Source organism: Pogona vitticeps, chromosome 6, assembly GCF_051106095.1.
Source record: "Pogona vitticeps strain Pit_001003342236 chromosome 6, PviZW2.1, whole genome shotgun sequence".
Lineage (NCBI taxonomy): Eukaryota > Metazoa > Chordata > Lepidosauria > Squamata > Agamidae > Pogona > Pogona vitticeps.
Genome location: NC_135788.1, coordinates 98,010,030 through 98,022,805, shown reverse-complemented (window position 1 = coordinate 98,022,805; position 12,776 = coordinate 98,010,030). Strand labels below are relative to the sequence as shown.

Here is a 12,776-nt window from a genome sequence, read left to right as displayed (position 1 = left end):
AGGTTGAGAGGGTGGAATCACGATATTTTACTGCCTGAGCTGAAGAAAAAAAAGTATTATTTGCTCTGTGTACAAAAGCGCCATGGGTCTTCACCCATATTTTTGAGCCTGGATTGCTTTGTTTAAAAGAGTTATAAGTACTTTCCATTAATATTTATCCGTTTTTTGATTACTGAATGAAAAGAGAGCTGAGCAGACAATGAATGTTGTGATTGCTGGTCTTCTCTGCCAAAAAAAAAATCTCTCATTGCACAAGGGATATATAGAGAGAGGACTGAAAAAGTCTTTTAAAAAAAGAAAAAGAGGAAGACCTCAGTCATTTCAGAGTTTATAGTTCAGTGGACAATATATGACTTCAAACTAGCATAACATTCCGGGTGCATCCTCTTTTTTTATTTTATTTTATTTACAGTATACACAAGCAATTAAGGTAAGTAAGAGCTCAAAGAGAGGCAGGTCAAATAAACAGTAGGAAGTGGTAAATTTTAAAATGTAGAAACACAATAGAACAGCCCTAGGGAAGTAAGTTTTCGCTTCTCTTGTTCTCACGTATGAAATTGAGAAACTGCATTTCTCTCCTCTTCTATTAAAGGGTGAGATAATTTCTGTTGGTCATTCTGTTGGACTAGAGTTTTCATATTTGCAAGAATAATTTCTGTGTAAATTGTGCAATATTACAACAGCTGCTGCCTGGTTGCATGGATTATTAATAATTTGAAGCATCAAATGGGTTGATTGATCAAACAGTCATACTATGCTTGCTCTGTGTTCTTGTGTGCATGTTTTATGTTTGCAAGCTCATTTTACCTTTGCAAAATGTCTGTGTTTTAAACAGAGACATTTTGCCAAATTGCTGCAACCTCTAACGAAAAAGCACACAATGGCTGAAATCCTGTTGCTTAGCAAATTAAGTTGCAACTAGATTGAATCCATGGGGATTGGGTGAGTCTTCTGTAGGTTCCATTGATTCATTGGGCCTACTCTAGTTACAGGTTGCTAAGTAACAATATTTCATTCTTCTTTTTCTCATGTTGGATCCAAAGGATCTTGTAGAACCTGAAAATTCCTTCTGAAATGTCTTGTCGTCTCAAGACATCCTAAATCAACAAGAATGAAAATTTCAGCATGCATTTTTCTTATCCCAAGACAATTACCACAGCCATTCCTCAGAGTCCATGGCCAAACCTGTGTATTGTCTATTTATGCTGTACCATCGTATGCCTAGAGATACACATAAAATCTGCTTTTCTGTTATTTATACTAAATGGAACAAACATTCTGGTTAAAAAAAGCTACCTTAAAATGGAGTCATTCAAAATGGACATCTAAACAAAAAAAGGAACCAAACGATTTACTTTCACAATTAAGTTTGCAGACATGTCTGTATTTCAATGCATAGCTATATGGGAGTAAGTACCGTGAAACTTGGCAGTGCTTATTTCTAATTTCAGAGGTTCAACTTGGAAAACATGGTTAAGAAAAAGAATCTTCCACCAGGTGAACTGCAACTTTTAACTGTTGACCAGGAATGCTAGCAATCTTATGAAGAAGTGTGTTAGTGTTTAACAGCTAGTGTGAAGTAGGCCCTACATCAAAGAAAAGGAAAGTGTCTGTTCTATGTTTGATTTGTTTCTTTATTCTCTGTCTCATCACCTCATTCAAGTGCCAGAGCAAGAAGGGTCTTGTCACATGGCATTCAGGCAGACAATGCCTCAGCAGAACATTTCCCTCTGTGTTCTCCCTTAACTACAACAGGGAGAGTAAGAACAGCCATGTAATTTATATAGTTCATACATAAATTGTTGTCCCTGTCACTTGTCGCTACCCCCTGTCTGCTTTTAAAAGAAGTGGGGGTGATATAAATCTTGCAGAAGTGGAACACTAAACAGGAGCAATAAGGGACCAATGACAGAATCCAAAATGGATTGCATTGCCTCCTTCTGCAATTACGAATAGCAGATCGTATGAAAAATGAATGTCCAGATGAATTCTGCAGATTTAATCCTGTTCTGAGCTTTCTGATTAAAACTGGAAGTTTGGATTATATGTATGTGTGTGTATGTGTGCTTGTATCTGTACACACACATACACACACATTTGTAGGCTTCTTTCTCCTACCTTTCCATCAAATGGCATGGTAACAGTAAGACACAAAACAGCTGTGAAAATGTATCTGTTGAACTAGACTATCGTCCACAAAAGCGTATGCCATATTAAAAATGTTAGCCTTCATGTTTCTACAGAATGCTGCTTCTTTCGTTTTGCTGTAATAGACTAGCATGGCTACCCCTCTGGAAATCAACATTTAAATAGGTAGGTTAAACATAATTTCAAAAAAAAATTTTGGGGGAAAAACAACTCACAGAATAAATGGCTAACCTCTCACTTGCCCACATATGGCCCCCAAAACCTGTTTAAATAAAAATGGCTTTGCCTCCTGGCACAAGACCATCAGGGAAGGGGCTAGATGGGCCCAAGCCTTGGCAAAAAACACACAAAGTCCAGAGCCTGGGAATAGGCTGCTTCTCAAATTCCCAGTGGATGTGTTTCAGATATTACTACAGACAGAAAGAGAAGGGCTTCATAAATGGCTTAATAAGAACCTGGAGCAATTACTTTTTAGAATTACAACTCCCCAGGATCATTAGTAAAGAGCTTTGATCAAATCATGGGTGGGGAAACAGTGGCCTTCCAAATGTTTTATCTTTTGGCTCCCACAATTTCTTGTGGGAGTCCACTGGCTGTGCTAGGGAATCGAAGTCTAAACCATGTGGAGTGCCAAAGACTGTCTCACTTATGCCTTAGAGGCAATCATTTCAGTGTATGTTAGGATGGATATTCATGGTGTGATCTTAGTCGCCTTTACTCTGGAGTTAATTCCATAGTGAGCAATGGGGTTTACTCTTTAGAACTGCAGCTCTAAATGCATTTCTGCTCTGCAGAGGGAGAGAGAAAAATTATCTCTATCAGACCAATAGCATCGGTACTTTTCTAATATGCACAGTGTGTTACTGAAGTTGTAAAATGGAGCTTCACCATAGTAGCAGGACTTAGGAATTACTCATTACTAATCAATAAATTAAGATATACAGGTAACACCATCTTACGGGCAGAAAGCAGCAATGACTTGAAATGACTTTTAGTAAATGTGAATGAAGTGCCAAAGCATAATTGCAGTTTAACATTAAGAAAAAAATCCTGATTACTGAAGAACTACACAAGAAAGCTGACAGGAAACAACTGATTTGTTTGGAATGTGGTGCTGGAGGAAAGCTTTGCGGACACCCTGGACCTCCAGAAAGATGAACAAGTGAGTCCTAGATCTAATCAAGCCTGAACTATCTCTGAAAGAAGAGTTAAAAGGAAGAGAGATGTGGCCAAAGAAGCGAATTTGCATTAAAAAGAAATCACTGCAATAATTATGAATTGTAAACATTGTTAAAGTGGGTTCCAGTTAACTGACAGATGAGTTAAACTGAAAACATATGGGAATGAAATGACCCTTTGCATTCTTTAAACACTTAAAAAATCTTTTGAGTGTATACCAGGCAGCAAGGGACCTCAAAACAAGGCAGCAGTTTTCCCCCACATTCCCTAGAAGACACAAGAAGATTTTCTGAACACAACAATTTTGTTCAAAAATGACCATTTTAAAATGTGGAAGGGAGCTGGTGGTTGCAGAAGAGTCCATGGGAGGGCTACATATGGCCTGTGGCCTATCGGTTGCCCACTTCTACATGAAGGGGATCGGCGGAGGTTGTGTCACCTCCTCAAAGGCCAGGACAATCCTGGACCTTTCACTTTTCTTAAGCTAGAAAAGGCTGCTCTCTGTCCCAAGATACAGTGGTGCCCCATATAGCGAGGTTAATCCGTTCCGGATTAACCTTCGCTATATGAAATCTTCGCTAAGCGGGAAGTAAAAAGCCATTGGAACGCATTAAACTTCATTTAATGCGTTCCAAATCGGCCCTAAACTTCCCACTTAGAGATGTTTCCTGGCCCCGGGCAGCCATTTTCGCGCCCTCCCCTCGCTTGCCGAGGGCGCGAAAACGCCGCGCGGGGCCATTTCGGGTCGTTTTGAAGCCGCAAAACAGGCTTCAAAACGGCCGCGGGCAACCCGAAATGGCCCCGCGCGGCGTTTTCGCGCCCTTGGCAAGCGAGGGGAGGGCGCGAAAACGCAGCACGGGGCCATTTCGGGTTGCCCGCGGCCGTTTTGAAGCAGCAAAACAGCTGTTTTGCGGCTTCAAAACGGACCCGAAATGGCCCCGCGCTGCGTTTTCGCGCCCTCCCCTCGCTTGCCGAGGGCGCGAAAACACAGCACGGGGCCATTTCGGGTCATCCGGCGCCCATTTTGGAGCCGCCGAACGCGGCTCCAAAATGACGGCCGGACTCCCCAATCGTCGCAATGCAAGGTGCGGCGATTGGGTGCTCCGTATAGCGATCCCGAAAAAGGGGATCGCTATACGGATTCGTCGTTATACGGTGCGCTCGCTAAGCGAGACACCACTGTACTTCAATAAGTGACTGTCAATGAAGACATGTGTTTGCAGTGGTGTTCTCAATAGTCACTGAGATTGTGAACGTGAGGAATGAACATATCTTCACTCAACCTAACTTAGGTCATGGAGTGATCAGGAAGAGAAGTCCAAATGCTAATCTGGGTTCTTTAAAGGATATATAATACAACTCTTGTGACCTCCTCACCTCCTGCTCAGGCCACTGCCAGATTCTCCATCAGTAGCTTGATCAACTAGAAAAATAGTAATAATTGTTTATTCTTCTAGTTGTTTTAATCCCTGATCATTATTTCACAAAACTACAATCAAGCAGACCACAATGCTCAAAATCCTCAGCCTTTTGGGAGTTGTCACCCAAAAAACGTGATATTCCCAAGCACTGCTGTCAAGCACTCAGTAATATTCAAAGCATGCATTTAGCTTGGTAGATCACAAGTAATGGTTAGTGGCCTACACCATCTGGATTTCCAGCCTTGATAGCACCTCCACCCCTATCCCTCATGGCTCAGGATAAGTTCCAACCATCATTACAAAACAAAACAAAAACCCACCAACACCAGCATCAGGACAGATGCTAACTGTTGTTCTGTTGTGCCTAGCTGTCTCTCACCATGACTACTATCAGCTTTCCTGCTATGCTGCTTGCATTCTTAAATTAACAGTGTCATGTAATTGCATTGCAAGTGACAGTTTGAATCGCAGCAGGCCTCATGAATAGGAATGATTCAAACCCCACACACCACCACTGCCAGGAAGCTATTTTTAACTGATGCTGAACAAAAGATGCTGCCGACTGCTGAAGCCACTCTTGAGAATGGAGAGAGGTGGGGGTGGAGGAGGCTAAGGGTGAATGCTCTCTCTGTTTGCACTTGGGAAGGGTTTAGCTCCTCAGTGCGTCACCAGGGATCTCCTCCTCCTGGGAACATCAGAACAGCTATATTGGCTGAGAAGAAAACAGTACTTCAAGCCCTGCATTGTCTTCCATGCAGACGTAGCCTATCAGTGACATGAAACATGCATCTCAAGCAGGGCCGGTCCTATAATTGAGCAGAATAATGGACCTTAGCTACATCAGGGTTGGTAGCATTACCAAAAACTTGAAATATTCTAACAGGTTTTGTTTTGATTATATATACTTGTATTTAGAGTAGGGAGCTAAACGATAATCACTAAATTCTTCATTCTCATTTATTTAAGCTATCTTAGCTTTACAAGACAACAAGCAATTGTCAAGCTCTGCGAGATTGTTTACCTTCAGCCAAGAGTGAAGGTGCAAGAGTATACCAGGAGTGCTTTTCCTCTTGCCAGAATCTCTGTAGACTATCTCTGCAAAACAACAACAACAACAACAAAAACAAACAAACTGATGTTCCTTCTCTACGAGAAGTAAAGCATGCACAAAGTAATCACAAAACTGAGTATTGTTTTTTTAAAGAAAAACTGATATATCTAGTCTTCAAAAGACCGTGTAATAAAGCAACAGCCATCCTCATTTTGCTCAATTTGCTTTATTTATGCTAAAGACTTACCTGCTCAGTTTTGCTTAATTTGCAGTAGGGTCATACTAACTCTCTTTTCTTGTTGAAAGTACTCAAAACAAATATCTTACACAGTGAGAAGAATACATCTGTGGTTCCTTTTCTGCTCATGTAAAGATGGATACTAGTTGCAGAAGCAAAATATTTCATATGATAAAGGTGTGTACACTTCAAAGTTGGTCACCAAAATGATAAGGTTGGAAAGCATGTGTGTGCACTGTAAAGTCCTGGGGAAACATGATCAGCCTTGATTATGCCTTAAGTCTAGAAAATAATAGAACTTTTGATAAAGAAAATAATCTTTAGATATTGCAGAGCTGGCCTTCCCATTAGGCAGAATGAGACAAATGGATCAGGTGACCATGCTGGATGTGGTGTTAAAGAAAGAGGGCAGAGCTGTGTGTGTGCCATGCGAGGTCCACTGAGCCTACTCAATCTGTGGCACTCAAATGCTAGAATACACTGTTCTATCACCAAAGCAAAATCCAACTTTCAATCTGATTAGTTTATGTACCTGAATTTACGGGAAGGGAGGAGACACTCTTCTTTTGACTCATACAACAAAATGCCTTGGTCTCGCCCTGAGAATGAGCCACACTTTGCTATATTTTGGTTTCATCCATATATTCTTCAAGCCATGTCTTATTCATCTGCCAAAATATTCTTTCATTTCTGCTGTTCTCCTGAGAGGCCTGAAGGTCCTTAACATCACCCACTTGTGTTGGCCTTCCTTTTCTTATCCAGAATTTCATTCTGCCCTACAGATGAACTTTTAGGTACAGTAAGGAGTACATCTTATCATCAGCCGCATTAACTGGAGTCTTGCAATGGGTGAATTGGGATTCACAATGGAAGTAGCCAGTCCACACCTCTTGAAACGAGGCTTATAGGCATGTGTTGGGGAAACAAAGGTCCAGCTACACAAACATTTCTCTGTCATCTCTCTCACAGCAAACTGTCCATTTATCTCACCAAGCTGCAATTGCCCTGCTGCACAAATGTATGCCCTGATGGAAGATATGATAGTGGTTATATCTACTACAGAGATTAGAAGTAATTAGTTATAAATGATATTGCTAGCTGTTCTCTGGAGTAATGAATAATGTAATGGACAAAATTCAGTTGTGTAGTACTGTAAATTGCACTTGAGTAAACTCATTAATCAATGGGGATTTGGTGAACCAGCTCCTCCATAAGTTATATTTGTTCAAATGGGCTTACTCTAATTGCTCTTCACTTTAGTATAGTCACTTTTATCTCTCCATTACCAAAATGAAGGGGCAAAGTAAAGCATCTTTCTCACATAGGCACCTGTGACTCTTAGCATGGTCTTAAAAGTATGATGATGATGATCCACTTCCATGTTATGTCGCATATCGAGTAGCAAGGATTCTCCAGTTCATTCAATCTTATTTGAATGTTTCAGCATCCTGCCATGTAATATGTAATGCCTTCCAATCTTGAGTCAGTGTTCTTCACCCTGTTATTTGAGGACGTCCTCATTGTCAGTTGGTATCAAGGGGTCCAACTCAATGCTCCTTTAGAGATCTGACTGCTCTCCTTATGAAAAATAAAAATTATGGCTGTTTTGAAACATTTTCATCATCAAGCTGCCTCCGTCCCACCCAGCCAAACTAAGCATGAAGCTTACAGTGACTGGAAAGATTCACTTAGCAGGATAGGAGGAGATAATCAATGGCTGTCTTTATAGCTGACAAGATCTCTGAGGTCATTCAGTGACAAGCACTTCAAATTCTCCAGAGTTTGCAAATTTCATGCCATAAATTTTCCCTGGGGTAGACTTTGGATGCCATTGTCTTTGGGCAATGGACTCGAAAGGGTTGAGGAAGAAGGGTCTCTCTTGTTAGCCTTGGCCTGCTTGCTCCACTCAGAACAAGACGTCTGAGCTGCCCTAGACTCCCAGCAGAGAAATACAATGGAACGCTTCTTGGCTCAGAGGCCATGGCTTTGCCTGGTGGAGGCTCTTCCCCCATCCTGGAATGGATCTTCTAAAATATACCAAATTCCCAAACAGAGTCCGAATTCAAACGTTATCTTTGTTTCTGCAAGTCGTCATCTGTTGGAAATTCCATTGTAAGCCCAGTTGGGGCAGGGCAAATAGATTTATCCTTTTGCATTCCTAAAAAGCCTGATATTGTGGCCTTAGGAGCCAGGATGATAAAAGTTTAAGGAGGGGCAAAGAGAATGGCAATGGCACAGGTGGCACCATTTTGGGCAATGCAGGGAAATATAGAGTGCTACCAGGATAGATTAAAATATACTGAGGCTCAAGCTATATACATTTTAAGCAGCTCCCTGTTCAATTAAAAATATCCTAAAACACAGGGAAATTGAACTGACTAAAATAAATCCAGTTTTTATGGGAGTTTTTGTTTTAATTTAGGCCCTAATAATTAGGGACCCTGACTTTAGACCTTGGAATACTCAGTATAATGTAATAGATGGAGTGAAAGGGTGGATTCTGTAAACCAGAGCTCAAACTCCCACTTGGCCATGGAAACTCAGGGGAGGAATGCAAATGGTAAAACTACTCCTTAAATTTATCAGGGTGTAATCACACAAGGCAAATATTTCCTAGTTATACCCCTGTTAGATCATTGTAGAAATTCCCAGTTACATGACGCATGGCTGTTATCAAATCTATTACCCAGCCAGTGACATAACTGCAGTTTATTTACCTCTCACTGAAAACTTGTGTTATTTTGTTCCAATAGTGTTTTGATATATTCCTGAGTGGTATAACATGACCCTATCAATTCTTTTCCAAAGCCGTCACTGGGGAAGGTGGCCACAATTACTGCTGTGCAGCTCCTATGCTATAATTTAAAAAAAATGTGGCCAGTATGTTGATATGTAGGCAAACGGATGTCAACAGCCAGGTATGCCAGTAGATTGGTAGGTGTTCCATCACTCCACCTACTGTCTGGCAAACGACACAGCCCTGCATGAGGGTGCTGGGTCCACTGAGTGCAATAAAGTTCTTCCAAAGGTGCTGGGTCAACAAGAAATGTTACTGAATAGGAACCCCTACCTCAAATATCGATAAACGTTTTTTTTAAATTAAAGTAAGGGGCTGCAATACCCAAGAAAACAAGAGAGAAAATAAATTGGTACCACAATGTAGCTAGCCATAATGACTCAAGTAGGAGAAAATGAATCAATAACATTAAAACACATTGGGATGTTCATCCATGTATATATACCACGTGACCACGATTCAGTACAAAGGTATGGAAAGTATCATTAAAACTGAGGAATATTTCCCTAGAGTGACCATGGCCTCACTTACATTAAAAGCTCTTTTAAGATAAGCTCTTTTATTAAAAGCTCTTTTAATAAGTCGGTTCCAACTTGACAGCACGTAACTAAAGATGGGGATGACTCACCATTTTGGCGAGTCCCGCGTGAGTCGTCAAAATTTGACGACTCACGAAGCACAAAGTTGCCCCCATGAAGCGACAAATAACAAAGCTATTTGTTGATTTTTTGGGGGGTTATTTTTTAAAAAAACCAACGCCTGCCATCAATAATGAGAAGGCAACAACGTTGTCCGTAACGGTCACTGCATATTCGTTTATTCGTTCCAGTGTCATGTTCTCTCTTCTCCGTGCCTTCTACAAAAATGCTTGATAACTAAAAGTAATTCTTAATAAAATAATATTAAAACACATAATGGAATGGCTTAGATACTACTAATAAAGTAGCCACTTTAGTTACCTTGAGTCAACTAAAATGTCACAAAGCAGCAAGGAAGCTTTTCTGATGTGACATCATGTCGCTTCTGACTTATGGTGACTAGTACATTTTTCAAGGTATGTGAGGTGTTCATGGAGTGGGTTATCATTATCATTCCCCGATGACTTTTCGAGGCCAAAGGCACATTTGAACCTGAATCCTAGTCTAATACTCTATCCACAGCCCAACACTGCCTCTCAGGTAACCTTAGTTGTTGTTAGATGCCATCAGGTTGCATGGCACTCCTATGAATTTGTGAGCTCCAGAATGGCCTTTTATTAACAGCCCTGCTTAACTTTTATCAACTAAAGATTGTGGCTTGCTTTAATGAGTCAATCCATGTCATATTTGGTCTTCTTCTTTTCCTGCTGCCTTCAACTTCCACAGCATTGTTGTCTCTTCCAGCTAATCTTCTCTTCTCCCAATATACCCAAAAGTACAACAGCCTCAGTGTTGTGATCTAGAGCAAATGCAGGCTTGATTTAATGTAATGTTTAAAAACACTTCATTGTTTTTTTCTGGTGGCCCGTGGTATTTATTATACTCTTCTCCAACCCCACAATTCAAACGAATCTTATCTTTTTCATTTGAAATGCAAATTGTAACATTTGCAAGCTTTAGCTGGTCCACATAAAGTCGTTATATCACAGTTACTTTACAGTACATACATTGTTTGTGTTTGTTTGTTCCTAATGGATCAATAATGCTAACTGATTTTTGTTTACCTTCTTGCATAGGGTACTTTAATTTCTCCATCCTGGTTTTCCATCTTGCAGTATTTTCCTTGCTAATTGGGTTGGAATGCCTCTGTCTCTGGTCCTGATTCTTTTGCTACCCTTGCTTCTCTCTACGTTTCACGTGCTGCTTATGAAGCATATAGTCATATCCCTACCACCAATCACGGTTCAAAACGGATGTTATATGCAACCAGCTGTATGCTTCCTTTATATCTTGGTACCTAAATAAGACCTACTATTTACATCCAGGCCTTCCCTCCAGTCAATACCTGATTTCTTTTCTATTCCTTCTTATTTTATTCTCACTCTATTTTATTGTAACTGTATCAAATGATTATGTAATGTTCTTGTGTTTTATTGTTTTATCCTATACTGGAAGCCGCCTACAGTGGTCGAGTAGACCAGATAGGCGGGGTATAAATTAAATAAATAAATAAATAAATAAATAAATAAATAAATAAATAAATAAATAAATAAATAAATAAATAAATACTATCTGAAGGAACGAATTTTGATGAAGAAGAGGGGACGATGATGGAAGAAGGATGGATTAAGCATTCCCTTCCCATTCATTTATTCAAATTCACAGCTTCCTATGGCCTGTCTTTCTCAGAGTAGCTTCATTAATCGCAATACAGTGGAACCTCTACTTAAGAACTTAATCCGTTTTGGAATGGTATTCTTAAGTTGAAACGTTCTTAAGTTGAAGCAAGATTTCCCATAGGAATGGACTGAAAACCAATTAATCCGTTCTGGCTGTTTTTTTGTTATGTAGAGGTGCGTTCGTACATTGAAGCATTAGTTCCCATAGGAACTAATGCAAAGCTGGTTAATACGTACTCTACCACTAGGGGGAGATTTTTTTTAACCTAAGATGACCTAAGGTTAAAAAAAGAGCAGGAAAGGTTTTTTTTTCCTGTTCTTATCTTGGATTTCTGTTCTCAAGTAGAAGCAAAATTTAGCAAATGGAGCTGTTCTTAAGTTGGATTGTTCTTAAGTAGAGACGTTCTTAAGTAGAGACCCCACTGTAGTACTGTATCTTATCATTCCTCCAGTGAACTCAAGGAGACATACATGGTTCAGCTCCTCACTCTGACCTGAAAACAACAGCTCTGTGGAGAACAGAACATGCACTTCTTTGCTCCCAGTCTAATAGTGACTCACAAAAGTGGATCAGGAAGGCCCACATTAGTGTCCTTTGGCATGATACATTTAGTTTGGGCCTTAAACAGCTGTAAGTATTGTTTTACTCTTACGCATTCAACAGCTTCACCAAAAGAGACGTTGCCTGCTATTATTTTCACAATACACAGGTCTAGAGAGGGCAATTGCACAAATGTGGGGTGGGTGTGAGTTAGAAGGACTTCAGTGAAGTCCACCTTCCATGACTGCCACTGCCTTCCAAAAATAATTACTCAGCAAGGGAGTCTCTCTTTTATTGCCTTATCTTGCCTGCCCTGCCCCCACCACAAATGATAGCAGTAAAATAATGTGTGCTCAAGGGACTCTCGTAGACCTGGGCAGTTATCTAGGGGGTAGGAAGAATATGTTGTACCTACATGGATGACCAGTCCATTAATAAATGGTTTCATCTGATACAATTCGATAGCCGGTGGTCTAACGGAGCGAGGGCTCATGGGAGCCAAGCTGTAGTACCTTTTGAGTAAAAGGGACTAAGACATCATCCACCACCCCGTTCCCAAGCCTCCCTCTTCCATCTAAGCTTAGCTGCAATCCATACATTAGCTGAAATTTTCATGGACAACTCCACAGTTATAAAGGCTGATGATATTAGCCGCAGACATTAATTTAAAATGTCCTCTCTCCTGTCCTGAATTGCCTCAAGGCTTCCCTATGTTAAAAGAGAACCCCAGGGAGACACAGAACTGGGAAAGGACAGGTAGAAAACTAAGTTAAAAATTAATGTCCACAGCTGATGACATCATCATCATTTATGGCCATGCAGCCCTGACAAGAGGATTCCATCCAGTAGCTAGAACAGAATGTGTTGGTTTAGGATGGGCAACTAAGAAGTACTAACTTTGAAAAAGGATCTGTTTCTCATTTGTTGATAAAGACCTATCTAGCTGCCTGCATGTTTGGACTCTCAGTATGGGGGAGGGGGGGACTATGGTAATTGCCATAATGAGAGTCTGTACTTCCAAATTCACCACTGCACCATTGATAATAGCCACTGCTCCAGATAATCCTATTTTATTTTAAACAGG

General features: G+C 40.5%; 1 long non-coding RNA gene across 1 annotated transcript in view; it reads left to right on the top strand.

The window, feature by feature from the left end:
* Positions 1–12,464, top strand: part of LOC140708077 (uncharacterized) — a 50,355-nt gene extending 37,891 nt beyond the window's left edge. Inside the window, exons 3-4 of the long non-coding RNA XR_013537579.1 lie at positions 2,244–2,313; positions 5,715–12,464. This is a non-coding gene — a long non-coding RNA (uncharacterized LOC140708077). The remainder of the gene's footprint in view (positions 1–2,243; positions 2,314–5,714) is intronic.
* The last annotated feature ends 312 nt before the right edge of the window (positions 12,465–12,776 follow it).